General features: G+C 39.7%; 1 long non-coding RNA gene across 6 annotated transcripts in view; it reads right to left on the bottom strand.

Annotated features, from left to right (window-relative positions):
- The window catches only part of LOC140651841 (uncharacterized), a 174,885-nt gene extending 161,329 nt beyond the window's left edge, over positions 1-13,556 (bottom strand). For 4 of the 6 annotated variants that reach the window (XR_012042548.1, XR_012042549.1, XR_012042550.1 and 1 more), the window contains exon 1: positions 13,449-13,556. This is a non-coding gene — a long non-coding RNA (uncharacterized lncRNA). The remainder of the gene's footprint in view (positions 1-13,448) is intronic. The other 2 variants (XR_012042553.1, XR_012042551.1) reach the window with 2 other exon arrangements.
- Between the last annotated feature and the right edge of the window lie 819 nt (positions 13,557-14,375).

The raw sequence follows: 14,375 nt of genomic DNA, 5'->3' as shown, positions 1-14,375 counted from the left end.
AAGCAAGGTCTGAGGTGAGAGCTCTCTCCCAATGTAAAAAAGGATACTCTATTATTTGCAGTGAAACTGCTTTATACAGCACTGGAACCACACTGAGCAGGACAGAACAGCATACAGTCAGGTGGACACTTCCATTGTACCAACAAACCACAGGCAATTAACCAAAGGAAATTTCCAACAGAGGAAAAGTCAGGTGGCACATGTCCATATATCATGACACTGCTCCAGTGTAGCTTTACAGTTTATTTTCCTCCATCAGGAAGTTATGCACCAAACTAGGTTCTGAAATCAGCTTTGCCCACCTCACCCCTCCTTTACTGCACGTGTAATAGGGACATAAACACTGAGGAAATCTGTTTAGGGCACTTAGGTGTGCTAAGCAGTAAGTCTGAGAACAGTGGAAGACTTTGGTCTAAATCTCACCTGCTTAAGTGAGTCAAATAGTGAGACAACTCAGGTAAGCGTTAGAAAACTGGATTACAGATACCTTCTTGTATGTGAAATACTTACAAGTTTCAGGTTTTGAGAACCTGGTTCTGTCTCTACTGTATATGGGTTCAGGCTTACAAATTACTGTACGCTGCTGAATGGGGATTTCTTTTTTTCTTTTCTTTTTGTTTTTTTTAAATCTTGCAAAATATTACAATATTTCAGCTGTTCTATTTTGTCCCCAAAAAGAAGTGATGACCTTTAAAATTTTCTCTTCTTCCATTGATAAAGATCCAGCACAGAAATGCATGTGCCTCTAACAGTCACCTGTTAGACACTGGATACTGAAATCTACACATCCAGCATCCCAGTTTTGAGTCAAAGACCAGACTTTTGTCTGTTCTAAATGCCTACACATTCTCTCAATTCTTCCTCTTTGTGTGCGTGTGCTTTGATCCAAAATTCGATCTTTGAACTGAGTAACCTCTCCTCCTGAAAGTTTAATTGAGCTTTAACTGGCACCTGTTGGGAGAATAATGGGTTCTGATTGCAGCTTTACCTAAAAGCTCTGCTGACCACCTCCCACAGAAGTCAGTATCTTATAGCAACTGCCGAGCAACTTGTAGTATCAACATGTTAAAAAATTAAACATGATAGACACTATAACTAATTTTCTGCACTCTTCAACAAAACCACTGTTATTCTCTGTCATGGGTATAACATCACCCTGAAGTTCAAATCATACATGGACTCGCCAGAGATTCCCCATGCTCCTTTCTCACCAACTCCGTGTGAGATCAAATCCTGAAATGTACAGGAACCATATAAAGCAAGCAAATAAAGATATTTTTCTTTTGACACTTGAATTAGATGGCCCCAGCTTCTTCTGTTTATTCTATTAAGAAAAGCAATATTAATTAAGAATTTAAAAATTATCTTTCTTCTTGCCCCTAGACTGAGGGGGTTTTATATATACTGGTCATTTCTGAAAACCTTAAAAATTTATATTCCTGCAGTTGAAATATTAGCTCTTGAATGTTTAAAAGCCAGTCTAAAATCTACTAGCCTTGGAATGAATACTATCAGACTTTTAAAATAATCTTCTATTATGTTCAGATCACATGATACAAGAAAAGGAAATAACGTTTCTAGAAAGTTTGATGACTTGTTTTATCTGATGTGTGGACAAAGCTCAAGAAAAGCCAGTTAGGCAGTTTCTAAAAACTACTGCTGTGTCCAACACATTCAAACAATTCTGAAGCCAGAATTTCAATGTGTTAGTTATATACACCTTTCATGAACATTTGCACTAAGAGTAAAATCCAGCTTTACTGATGGGAACATAAAGGTAAGAAAAAACCCAACTCTTTCAACGTGCTTTTACCCCTGAAAATGTTAGGGTTTTGGCACAGAGTTATGGCTGCCTTTTGAGGCTAATTAAAGCTACTCAGTGCTTCCTGAAAGTAGCATTTAATAGAGCACTCCTCTGCAGTATCTGTTATCTTCTGAAACAAACAGCAACTAGAAAAACAGTTCCACTAGGGATAGAAAGAGCCACCAGAAATGAAGCAGCACATTTTGACTGTGAATTCAGGTTATACAAGTCAGTTCACCCCTGGTATCATGACACTTTTTTGGAGTTATCCTATGAATAAATTTAATTTTTCAGTGCATGTACAGCAGAGACTAAACTTTCTTTTTACTTTGCAAACAAATCAAATTACCTACTTTCTCTGTATACACTGCCTTTCAGTCACATCTTAAAACTCGTTACTCTTTCATAAGAGACAGAATAGCATCTCAAATATCACAGTTGTATACACTCTAGTTCGTTTCCTTACTAGGTTATAAAGCTCTGGCTTCTGAATATCTCATCACACATCAGTGCACAGTTTTTAACAAGCCTTTCCCAACTATTAAGTCCAGTCTCCTGCCACAACGATGTAGTTCAAAAAGCACAAAATCTACCAGCTCTGCAATCGGTCTAATTTATAAACTCGATCATATCTCTCCCAGATTCCACAACTGCATCCACATATTCACTTATATCTGAATCAGTAGAGCAGCATATGGAAAAAGCTTTGCCTGTGAATCCAGAGACAGATGGAACAGAATGGGAATATCATTATTTTCTACTATCTACTGATGGTGTGGGATTCAGCTCTCAGGTTGCCTCGTTCATCTGTAGGGCTGCAGAAAGTTTCCCACACTCTCCAAGGCAGGACAGGGTGAGGGAACCCACGAGGAACACGGGGCATTCTGATTTCAAGCAGTTGCGCTTGCAGTCAGACACTACTAAAAAGTAGTACGCTAATTTAGTAGGTCATAGAAATAAATCCTTTTCCAACTCATTCCCCACTATATGTCCATTTTGTTGTAATTTCAGCAAAGATGCATCCTATTTAGGAGCTCTCATACCTGAACAAGTTCTACAAAAAACAAAGTCACCAATCCAAATGAAATTCACATCAGCTTCATGCTGGAATTTAGGCATTCCCTCAAAACTTGTTAAATTACTGGAGAATTCTGCATTTCCAGAGCCCAGTGTTGTTTTAAGACACTGTTCTTGGAAATCAATTTGAACAGGAAAAGTGTACAGTCTTAAAACTTTTCTATAATGGTAAAATAATCCCACTGCCCACTTTTCCCTGGCCTTATTTAAATACATACACGATATTTTTTTCTGATTTTAGCTGATTAAGAGCTTTTTACTTTTCTCTAAGTCTCATCTGGAAAAGTGAGGCAAGTTCTATTATGATTTATGAAGCTTTTAAGAGATTTCAACCTTAAGTCAAAAGAACTGATTTGATATTGGTGGACTGAGTCTAAAGTAATCGAATAATTCAGAAGTTATGACACAGGAATTTTATTAAACCCCCTAGACTTTCTTCAGTAACTTATTTAACTATCATCATTTTAGATAGCATTCTTTCTAAACTCCAGCCCTCTCCCAAAAGGTCTAGAATTCAGCTTTTCAGATACTGGCATTTCCTTTCTTCTTCAAATTAAAGTATCTTCAATATATTATTTTAATCATTGAAAAGCAAATATTACATTTAGTGTGCATCTCTGCTTCATTTTTACTACCATTCAAAAAAGGACAACTTTTCCAAATCTTGCTTAGTCAATTCTAAATGCTGAGTAAGGAACTTACTATGAGACCTCCTCTACTGCCCCTGGAGTCATAGAATCCGCTCTTATTCACATATATACATGTCTATATAACTTTTGAAACTTTTTCACCAAAGAATTCTTAACTATGTATTCTAAACATATAGCATGTCAAATACAATAGGTAGGAGCAGCAGTACAGCTTTCCTCCAAATGTCAGAACCAGTATAAGGAGATCAGGCATTCATGCATGATGGTCAAGAAAGTTTATTTTTAAATTCTGTAAAAAAGACAAAAAATATTTCATATAACTGTTTTGTTTCTTTCTCTGAAGAGAGCTGATTTCTTCTGAAGTCATTGCACATCAGTCCTACTGATGATCTATTAAAGGATGTCCTGCAGATCTTTAATACTTCTACATAGAGCCACACAAAGTTGCATTTATTTGGACAGCAGACGTTTATTTGGATCAGGGAGACCATGCACCTCAAAGGCAGACCTGGCAATAGAGCCAAGAAGTAAAACTAATAATCACGTCCAAAGCGTTGGCAAAACTGGTGCCATTAGATCCAATTAAAAATATTTGGATCTGTTGCTGGATGACCAGCAAGACATTACTATACTAATTGAAATAAGCATTTAAAGAACTGAAGATCCAAATGCAATGAGAATGCAAAATGTTTCTGGGTAGAATTACTACTTACTTCTTCCCTGCAATTCTCTGTTATCTCTCCTTTTACAGTGCAGAGGCATGTGTATTGGAATATTACGAGATCTGAGCACAACCACAGTATAATTGCCAAAATTACATGCCACAGTAAAATTCCCGTTGGATGTTTGAGCACTTACAGGAACTTTGCAGATCCCTTCTTAACTGTGTTTAATCTCAGTTTCCTAACTTGGCTTGTACTGATCCCCTTAGCTAGCTATGCACTGACTTTGTTTACCAATTTCTTTAAACATGGTAGGCACAAAACCAAAGGTTTCCTCAAGTTTCCCCCAACTCCAACACAAAACTTTAATTGCCTGAAAAGGTTTTTTTTCTTATTACAGAGCAAAAGCATTATGCTCCTGAATAAAGTTTTTAACTTTTTCACTAACCACACTTTTTGCCTGTAAAGATCTATTGCCTCTTCCTTCACTACGTTTGTTTTCCTTCACACTGATAATTTGGATTAAGCTTTGGAAATCAGCAAGCTCTGGAAAACTAGAAGTGATGAAGAGTTTTAGAGACCTTGAGGCACAGCTGCATTTATCAAGGTTTCTCAGCTGAATATTTATTCTCCTTTCAGAAAGCAATGAGGGTGGATGAAGCCACTGTGGACCTGGTAGTAATTTATCTGATAAGGAACTGGGCGGTATTGCATCTTATGTGCCACTGGAGTCTCTTACTGTATGGATGCATGGGTCAACTCTACCCTTTGCTTTCATTATACCATGCTGCATGTTTTAGAGGCACATTTTAAAAGAGACACTGTGCAACTGAGGTATATGTTGTGCCATCACAGGCTTTCCTACAAAGGCCATAATGGATGCTAAAATTAATAATCATTTTCATGTTTACTTCAGTCAGGTTTGTATTCAGAAGGAGTTGTTTAAGCATTTCCTCTATTTTTAATTATTTTAATTAGTGTTTCCCAGCAGACAATACACTTCTCCCATTGAATTTTCACAGAGAAATTAGAAGGAAAAATAAAAGGACTTTCAGCAGAGCGAGATGACAAAGACAAACTTTTCAGGATTGTCTATATTTTTGTCCATAACATTGGGTAATATTTTCATTACTTATGTAAAAGCTTCTGATCTACAAATCCCACAGACACCATCTGAAACAGTTTTGAGATTTTTCCATCTATATCAAAGACAGACAAGGTAGAAATGAACATTTCCAAAGACCTTAATGAAATCTACCTTCCTCCTATCAGTTTTGTGCAAGTTAGTAAGAGAAGGAAGAGGCTGGGGGTTTTTTTGTTTTGTTTTTTCTGTCCCCTAACTAAATTTGAGATTTTATTCCAGGGACACACATTTCCAATTTTTTTTCCTATGTTTTCCAAACAATGGAGGGCCCAAGCTATTCTACAGATCAGTAGGCAAAGAACAGACTTCGGAGTTATACAGTTAAAAGGGTAACAATTTTGATCAGCCCTCCACTAGGACAGGCAAGAAGCTCAGTCAGGCAGCCACAGGATTAGTACAGAGATAGGAGTGCATCTACACCTCTACAATAGTAATTATGATTAAGAGTCAAAAAGGTCATAGCCAACTCCTGCATCGTGTCCTGAAGCCTTTTCCTTCCACCCCAGCTCTGACAGGTTAATTGGGACTTAGCTGGCTATTCACATGGGGTAACTCCAGCACTTTCCATACAGCAGATAAAGAAAGATAGGTTGTAGTTTCTTCCCTGAATCCATACACAAATTCTTCTCAGATGAGAATTACTGTAAAATGGAAGAAATGTTAAATCTGTGAATAGTTAGCAACAGTATGGGTATGGCCTTGCATTAACCATTTGCTACTCCTTCACAGTAAATAGGTTTATGCCATATATTTGCCTACTAAATTTCCCATCCACCTGAAAGTAAACTCCATCTAAATCTAGTAAGGCAAAGGTATAGAGTATTTGAATCACATTTATTATGCTTCTACAAGTAGATCACACATTTTACCTGCCTGATCTTTTACCTATCAAATTTCCTAATTTGCATCTGATCTGTGCAACATCTGTAGAAATGCAGATGCATCTATACATTCTTTTTACTGACTGGCCCAAACTCCAACTTAGTGGACCTTAATTAAGGGTAAACCAAGGCATTTTCTGAGAAGGCTAAAGCATTCTTTTTGTTCACCTCATAACTCTCAGGAATGGTTGTCTGCCCTCACAGAAACAAAACAGAAGCCACCCGAAATATACATGCAATATATATATGACCCAATGGAGAAATATCATGCATGCAATAGTAAAGTACCTTCACCAAAATTCCATCAGGAACTGAGTACAGAATATATATATTTTTTTTTTTTAAAAAAAAACATGAAATGCATTTTATTGCCTTACATCAAAGAAAAGAAAAGCTCTCCTAGGAAGGAGGGTTTTTCGCTATAGACAAGAGAAAACAGGAAGGTGTTTTATATGACTAATGACTTCCATTTCATTTTGAAACACATTTTTATATAGCAAGTGCAAATAATCCTTTCTAAGAAAATGTACCCAAATAACAAAATCTGTATGGGTTAGTAAAACAATATATCTACATACAGGCATTTTTTAAAGACTAAGACTAAAAGGTACAGAAATTCTGAATCCTAAGTTACTATAACTGCCACCTCCTCCTCGCTATCTGGGTATCTGCAGCTCCATGCCTCTAGTGCTAATTCTCCATGCGAATTCTAAACCTTTTCCTAAAGCACCTCAGTGAAGGATTTTCCCAAAGGCAAGGCACTCCAGAACTTACCCATCTGTACCAAAGAATGGCAAATTTCACAGCTGCTCATTAATTGCCAGTTTTCTGAGAGTAGGATTATTAAATACCAAATTGAAATGCTCCTGTAAAGTTACACTGGACCAAGCTCGTAGTATTACTGTCACATAAGAGAGCAAGTAATAACATTCTGAAAATTACTATAGCCTTTGTCCTACCACCAATGCCACTTAGTTTTCTCCACAGAGCCTCTATGCAAGTGTACATGAACCCAGCTTGAAGCTGCCATTGGAATTCTGCATGGCAAGATGCTTCATGCCAACCTGTCCTATGAGGAACTCTGCAACCTGGCTTTAAAAATGCCAGGTCCAACACAAACATACTTGTTCTACTGAAGGTTATTTTTCCCTGCTATGAATAAATAAGATAGGTTACAAAAAGCTCTGAAAATTAAGCCACATATGGTTGTTGGAGATACAGCGTTTAAATTGCTGTGTAGATTGGATATTCTCTAGTGATAGCTGAAGTTTTTTTTGCCCGCTGAAATCCTTAAAATAGAATCTAAGTCCTTTAAACTGGTAATGATTTTCAAATGCCCAACAAATTGCTTTTTTGATTAATGACTAATTTGAATACTCAGGGGTAAACTCCCCAAGCACTTTGTATTAAAAAAATTGTATTCTCCATACTGTTCTTCTGTAATGATGTAGTTTAGAAATTTACCCCCTAGCATTCAGGGATATTCAGAACTTGGCTCAGAACTGACATGGAAGCCCTAATGATTTTGCTACCAATAACATTCCCCAGGAAAAGCAGAGGAGTTTTTTGTTTGTTTGTTTGTTTCAGGAAAAACAACAACACACCAAGTACTGAATTACCAAGGTTTACTTAATCATGGACTCCAAATAAGTACATACTGACCAGATTTATTGATTCTCCAGATATTTATTCAGCACTCTGCTCTTTAGCAGAAAAAGATCAGAAAACATTACAGGATTGGTTAATAAAGTTAGTACAGGAACACTCCCGGGGAATCTTCTTGTCTTTTCAGTATACACATTAACATTTGCTTGGATTATAGTATTGGTAAAGAGTATCGGTGAAGCAAAACTTCCAGCATCAAACACGTTTGCCCTGAATGCTCATCATGGATGTGCCCTGATGGGCACTTGGACTGCTGTTTTGGCCCCATACGCTGTTTTAACTCATGTATTTTTGTGTTTCAAATCATGGCCTTAGCTCTGAATTTCCAAGAGTGCTCCTGTAATGCAGATCCTCCTCCCACTACCCTCACAGAGCTGAGAGGCTGTTACCCAGTTGCCTTTGCTGCCAGCTCTACAGATTCACCACTGGCAAAAAACCCCACACTTTTCTCAGAGTTCAAATATCATCTACCCACTTCACAGTTTACTTGAGGTGTTTCCCAATAATACTGGACAAAGCATTGTCAAACCACAAAACACCCATCATCGCAACAAGTGCCCTGAAACTTTTAATTGGAAATTTAACTGAAAGCTTCTGACCATTTATTCTAGCTTACTTGGAAACTAAGCACTTTAAGAGCAAATCATCATCCTGCTCAGTGTTATGTTATAGTTGAAACAAAGGCTTTTCAAACTCTAAACCAGACATGCACTTTACTAGTACAAAACAAAGGCTTTCTACAGGTGTTACAGGTCATTTTGAAAACTACCATTGTCAAAGACAATGCTATTCAAGCCACCTCTGACTTCCTTTGGGAATCTCTGAAATTCCTTCTGAGGTTCCCCCAGCTGATCAGCTGCAGTGGTCAAATGACTACAGAGAGACAACTGAATTCTCCCTTCATGAAGTTTCTGGTCCTTATTTAATGTGACAGCACTTTACCCCTTCCATCAATCACAGAAGCTGACTGAAATCCCTCAGTAGGTCACCTCTTGCTTAACAGTCTGCTTACAGGAACACAGGTTCTGGGCTTGGCTGGCTCTCTGTGCAAGGATGCCTATCTTGGAAAAGTTTTAATAACTCTTACAGCTGAGCCATATAGCAAATCACTGGGCTATGATACTAATAAAGCTGGTTATAACTGGAAAGACTGATCTGAGATCTCTTAAAGCATATATCCACTAAAAAACTGAGCAGAAAAAGCTCTTCATCAAAAAGCCCACAAAACAAAGACCCAAAAAACAAGGAAAAGGAGAGGAACAACTCTAGCACGAACTTAGTTACATTCCCAGTATCAGGAGGCAGTGACAGCAAATGAGTGCAGCTATTTTTCTCAGCAGCATTAAGTATCACCAAATTACAACCACTGGAAACAAGGAGAGAACACAAGGCATGTCCTGGTTCTCAACCTGCATTTCCACACCTGCTGCTCATCACTGCTATTCCTAGGCTTTGACCAGAGGACACAGTCTAAAGCATGCTTAAAAAAACCAGGCAATACTGCCATGAGATTTGAAGTTCTTGAATATATTGAACCATCAATGACCTTGTAACAAGTAATAGTGGCTGCACTTGAAGACAAGCATAGTTTTTTTTCCATTGTAACCTAAAATAAAAGGCCCCGTTGTTACACTGATTTCTGCCAAATAAAAAGGTAAATTATTTAGGAAAATAATTAACTAGCAAAAATAAGTTACCCAGAAGATAACAGGTTTGACTGAGCCCTCTCAACACATCAAGTTTAGCATAAACATCCTGGTTAGCTTGGCAGTAATAGATGGTTCATTGTTTTAAAAACCTGTCTAGGTTTAGAATTTAAGTCCATACTGATTCTATGCTATCTGCTTGCTAATTTTGCTACACTATGCTTTAACACAAAATGTTACTTTACTACCAGCGTGGCCTATTTTATCTTTCCATATATTTTCCATTCTGGTGTAACAGTACGGCATTCATTATTTTCCCTTCCACTAAGTTTCCCATACACCTAGTATGGCAGCGTGTCTCACGTGGAGCTCAATATTACAGCTTCTCCATCTTGCCAAGAACTATTTTCAGAAGCTTCTTAAACCCTAAACCAAAACAATTCCACAGCTTAAGTTTCATGGGAGGATACCTTATACTTCTGTGCTTCCATCAGCTTCAACAGTTGGTCACCTAAATCATTTTGGTGTTTTGAAAAATTTATAGTTACCACAAAATTACAAGTCATATTTGCTCAATTGTCTTCTACTAAATTCAGACTACAGAGGAATGAGGACTGGCCCATAGATTCTAGGCAAAGGATTCTGAAGGATGGTTTAATTTTGCCTGCTACTATCACATGCAAAATTCACCAACCACTGAACATGACTAATTAAATAACAATGTAGCTTATTTATGATCTTGACTTGTTGGTTGCTTGTTACTGTCATTATGTAGCTATTGGAAAACAAGTCTTCCCAATGTTTGCACACAAGCAGCAACAAGTTGATGGGTAGGTTATACATCCAGGTTGGCAGATTTACTACAAAAGTGTAACAGGCTCAAACACCACTTTGTAGCTCTCTAATATCAATAGGATTTTTATACTAAGCAAATAAGATGTATTGCTGCCTCTGAAATGGATTATAGGGATTGGCTGAAATGCATTAACTATGAAAACATTAAATATATAAAATTCTAGATAGCAGATGCTAATCCCAGAGGTCCCAAATCATAAGCTCCTTAGTACATTAAGGAACAATCAATTTTATGTTCTCAAAGTTTGTGAACTGAGCCATAAACTTTTAAACCAGTGAACCATAAAAACCATACCTATGAAAATGAACAAAATGTACAATTTATAACATTGCAGTCAAACTACTTGGCTTGTTTTTAATCCCCTCGGACAGAAGAGGAGGGAGTCAAGGTTGAGAGAGACAAAATAGCTGAAGTGGTTGTTTACTTCATGAAGAGTTCCTTACAAAAGAAAAAAATCAAAGGAAGTTTGAGAAGTACCTTTTTTGAGCATTTTATGTCTTCTCCATAGATCTTGGGGTTTTCAGAAGTTCTGCAAGCATCTCTTGTTATTAACATTGTCATGATCTATGCCTAGTGACAGAGCTGCCACAAAAGCGACCCGGTAAACATACTGACAGAGAAGAACATCCCTGATAAGCTCACTCTAAACCTCCTTGTTGGGGAGTAGTTGGCAGGACAAAGAAACTTTGAAGGGTGCAGGACAAAAACTGTGACAAAGAACTTGCCTCCCAGGAAAACAGGAGTCAGCAACAACTATTCCGGGAACTGATGTCCTATACCCACTTACCTATCTACACCAAAAAGGTATAACAAGTAACTCACTACCTATGCAAAAGGAGCCTTTCTGCACAAGATCTCCCAGACAGACCAGACCCTGCCCGGGGACGGCTGCCTGACTCCAGCCTCCATGATGCAGGTCATCTTCAAGTGAGACTTTTCTGTCGTCAGTGAGCTCTGCTCCTGGGAGCAGTTTGGTGTTTTGCTGGTAACACCTCACATAATATATTTATAGGTGCACACAAGTAAAGGTTAATAACTATATACTTGCTTCTGTAGTTGGAATTCTGTAATAACTTGTAATATACATACACTTGCTTTACTTTTTCTATAGGCATATTTCCTAGTGGTAATTTTGTAGTGACTTGTAGCATGCACATTGTATATATACACACATATATATGTTTTTACTAATAGTAGTTCTGTAGTAACTTGTCATAAAGAAATTATCAGAAACCCAGACTGTTATCCCACAAGCGTGGGGTCATTTACCCAGCGTGCGAGACGCCAATATACACACAAGGCAGAGGTATTTTATTCCATGTCTGCGCCGAGACTGGTGCTAGGTGGTTATTCCACAGAGCTAGCACGCTATACTAAAGAACTACCGCATATTTATCTTGTTACGTGGTTAGTAAAAACCTGCCCAAATTTATGTTTATTGGTTCGTAATTACTACTTCTTTTATCATTAGCTAGTTCTATGTAAATTAGCATGCAAACTCTTTGCAGGCGTTGGGGGCAAATCTTTTCAGTCTTGTATTGAGTCGGTGGTCGCGATCTCCCCCTGCCGCCTTTACCTTTCCCCTAGTTACTGCAGTTTTTTTTCCTGACTTCGTGTTTCTTCGGCACTCCCCCAGTCTTCAGCACCTTCTAGGGCAGATGTTCCCCTTTTATCAGTCTTTTAGTTTTTCTTCAAGGGCACAGTCGTTAGCAAGGCATGCATTGTTTATACAAAAAGTGTCTTGTTTCACAAGGCCTTTATGGCCCTTACATCAAGATCTCTGTATTGCAGAATCCTAAAAACACTGTGGTCACGATCTTTACACACCTGCAGGTCAGGTAAACCTCATAGGTCATGACCACGACTGCTTACACCTAGACAGTGGGGAAAGTGCAGCTTGTGTCATGCACCCCAGAGCTATGACCAAGATGATCCAGACCGAGTGAGCTGTCAGAGTTCACCACAGATCCTTTCCTACCACTGGAGCCAGGAGACAAAAGCATCACACAGTCCCATTGTATAGCTGTAACACCCGTAGTAGCTGATATCAGAAAATATCACCAACATATAATATGCTTGCTTAATCAAAAAAATGGTTCTGGTCAGAAAACTGAAGTGAAGCACAGGCAACAGAAGAGATGTGCATGTCTTAAACCCTGTCAAACTTGTTTATAACGTAAAATGAGCCCGACGATTCTGGTATATCAGCTGCATTCTTGGCCAGTGTCCTCCTTTTATGGAACCACCACCTATAACAGTTCTGATTCAATAATTTTGAGTCTTTGTGGTCTTAGATTATACCCAGCTGTTAGAACCTAGCTAACAATCACATATAAACAGCAGCCATCAAGTGAAGCAAAAAGATTTAAGACCACAACCAAAATCAGCTCAGAGCTCTCTGTTTTAACACCACCTTCACTGCTCAGTCCTACAGACTTAAAATTCAAATGTCCTTCAGTGGGCTTTTACATGAACAAGGAGGGAAAATCTGGCCTTTATTTGATTCTTCTGTCTTCTTTTAATTAACCTTTAGATAGTTCAGAGTCATCCCTTCATTTCTGCAGTCAAGTGCAGCAATCAGAAAAGCCACTTGCACTATCAGGAAAATGTCACCATTACCCTTCAAGAGGAACAGAGTAGGTCCTAGATCTCTAATCTGGCATTATCCAGTTGCTTCATGGATCAGTCCAGCAGTTAACCTGGTCTACTGTCTAGCTTTGCTGTGTTACCCTTCGCACATAGGTATGCTGTAACACATAACCACAGAGCATCGTACCTAACAGTTCCTGGGACTTAATACTCTTACTTTGATAAGTATTTTTCAAGTCTCTTCAGACTGATATTTGGTAGAGAAAAAATTACAGTGGAAAGAATTAATATTAAGGAAAAAAACAAGGAAATAATTTAAGGATTTTTTTTTTCTCTCCAGTAAATTTAAACAAAAAATTTCACTGAAAAAGTTGTTAGCATCATGTTCTTCTACCAGGAGGGACTTTGCCATCAAAGCAATTACTGACATTACACCTGGAAAGTGGTCATTTCTGAAGGAGGTACAAGGCATACCTACTCGCCGAGGCGAGCTGCTCCGGGGCCGGGCCGGCCCGCAGGGGCGCGGCGGGTCCCGCCGCACAGGGGCTCTCCTCGGCTGGGGAGACACGCCCCGCAGCCGCCAGCTCTCGCGAGACGCTGACGCACCCTGGGCGTTGCCGGAGCAACCGCGGCCACCCCCACACCAATAGGAGGCAGCCTGGGGAGCGCGAGCGGGCGGGGCGGGCACAGGGCGGGGCGCGGCCGCTCTCGCGGGACAGGGCGTCGTCACGCTGCCCCCTCAGGAGGTCGCTGCCGTGGGCGGTCGTCGCCCTGCCGGGAGGAGCGTGGCTGTGGTGTCCGCCCGGCGGAAGGCTGTGTCCTCCGCACTCGCCGGGACGGAGGTGGCAACCCAGGCGGAGCTCCAGGGAAAGGATGCGGCCACCCGGGCTGCAGGGCATGCCGGAGCCTTTCACTAGTGCCTGGTGGCAGTGGCGAGAACAGCTGTGTGAGGTGCGACCAAATGGATGATCTGCTCAGCTTGGTGGCAGAGCTTTGGGAGGAAGCGGACAGGTTAAGGAGCATCAGGGAGGCTGAGAAAGAGGTAGACCAGTGGAACTGTGCTCTGCCCTCCCTGAGACAGAAACAGGAACATCCACCAGAAAAAAAACAAGATCAAGGGGATCCTGTGTCGTCCCCCCACCAGGCAGAAGGCAGTAACTTAAAGGAAGGGAGTGAATGGAGGCAAGTCCACGCTCGGGGCAGCAGGCGAACCCCCTGCCTGCCTACCTCACCTTCCCAGGTGCCTCTGTACAACAGATACGAGGCTCTGGATTTGGAAGGCCAGTCAATGGATGATGTGGATGATGGTCCATCTACACCAGAGGTGTTGCCAAGGTCAGAAAGGCCTACTCCCTGTGTCACAACCACCTTCACGAGGAAGAAAAATAGGATATATTTGTA

Source organism: Ciconia boyciana, chromosome 5, assembly GCF_034638445.1.
Source record: "Ciconia boyciana chromosome 5, ASM3463844v1, whole genome shotgun sequence".
NCBI lineage: Eukaryota > Metazoa > Chordata > Aves > Ciconiiformes > Ciconiidae > Ciconia > Ciconia boyciana.
Note: the sequence above shows the minus strand (reverse complement) of the source record. Positions and strands in the feature narration are given on the sequence as shown.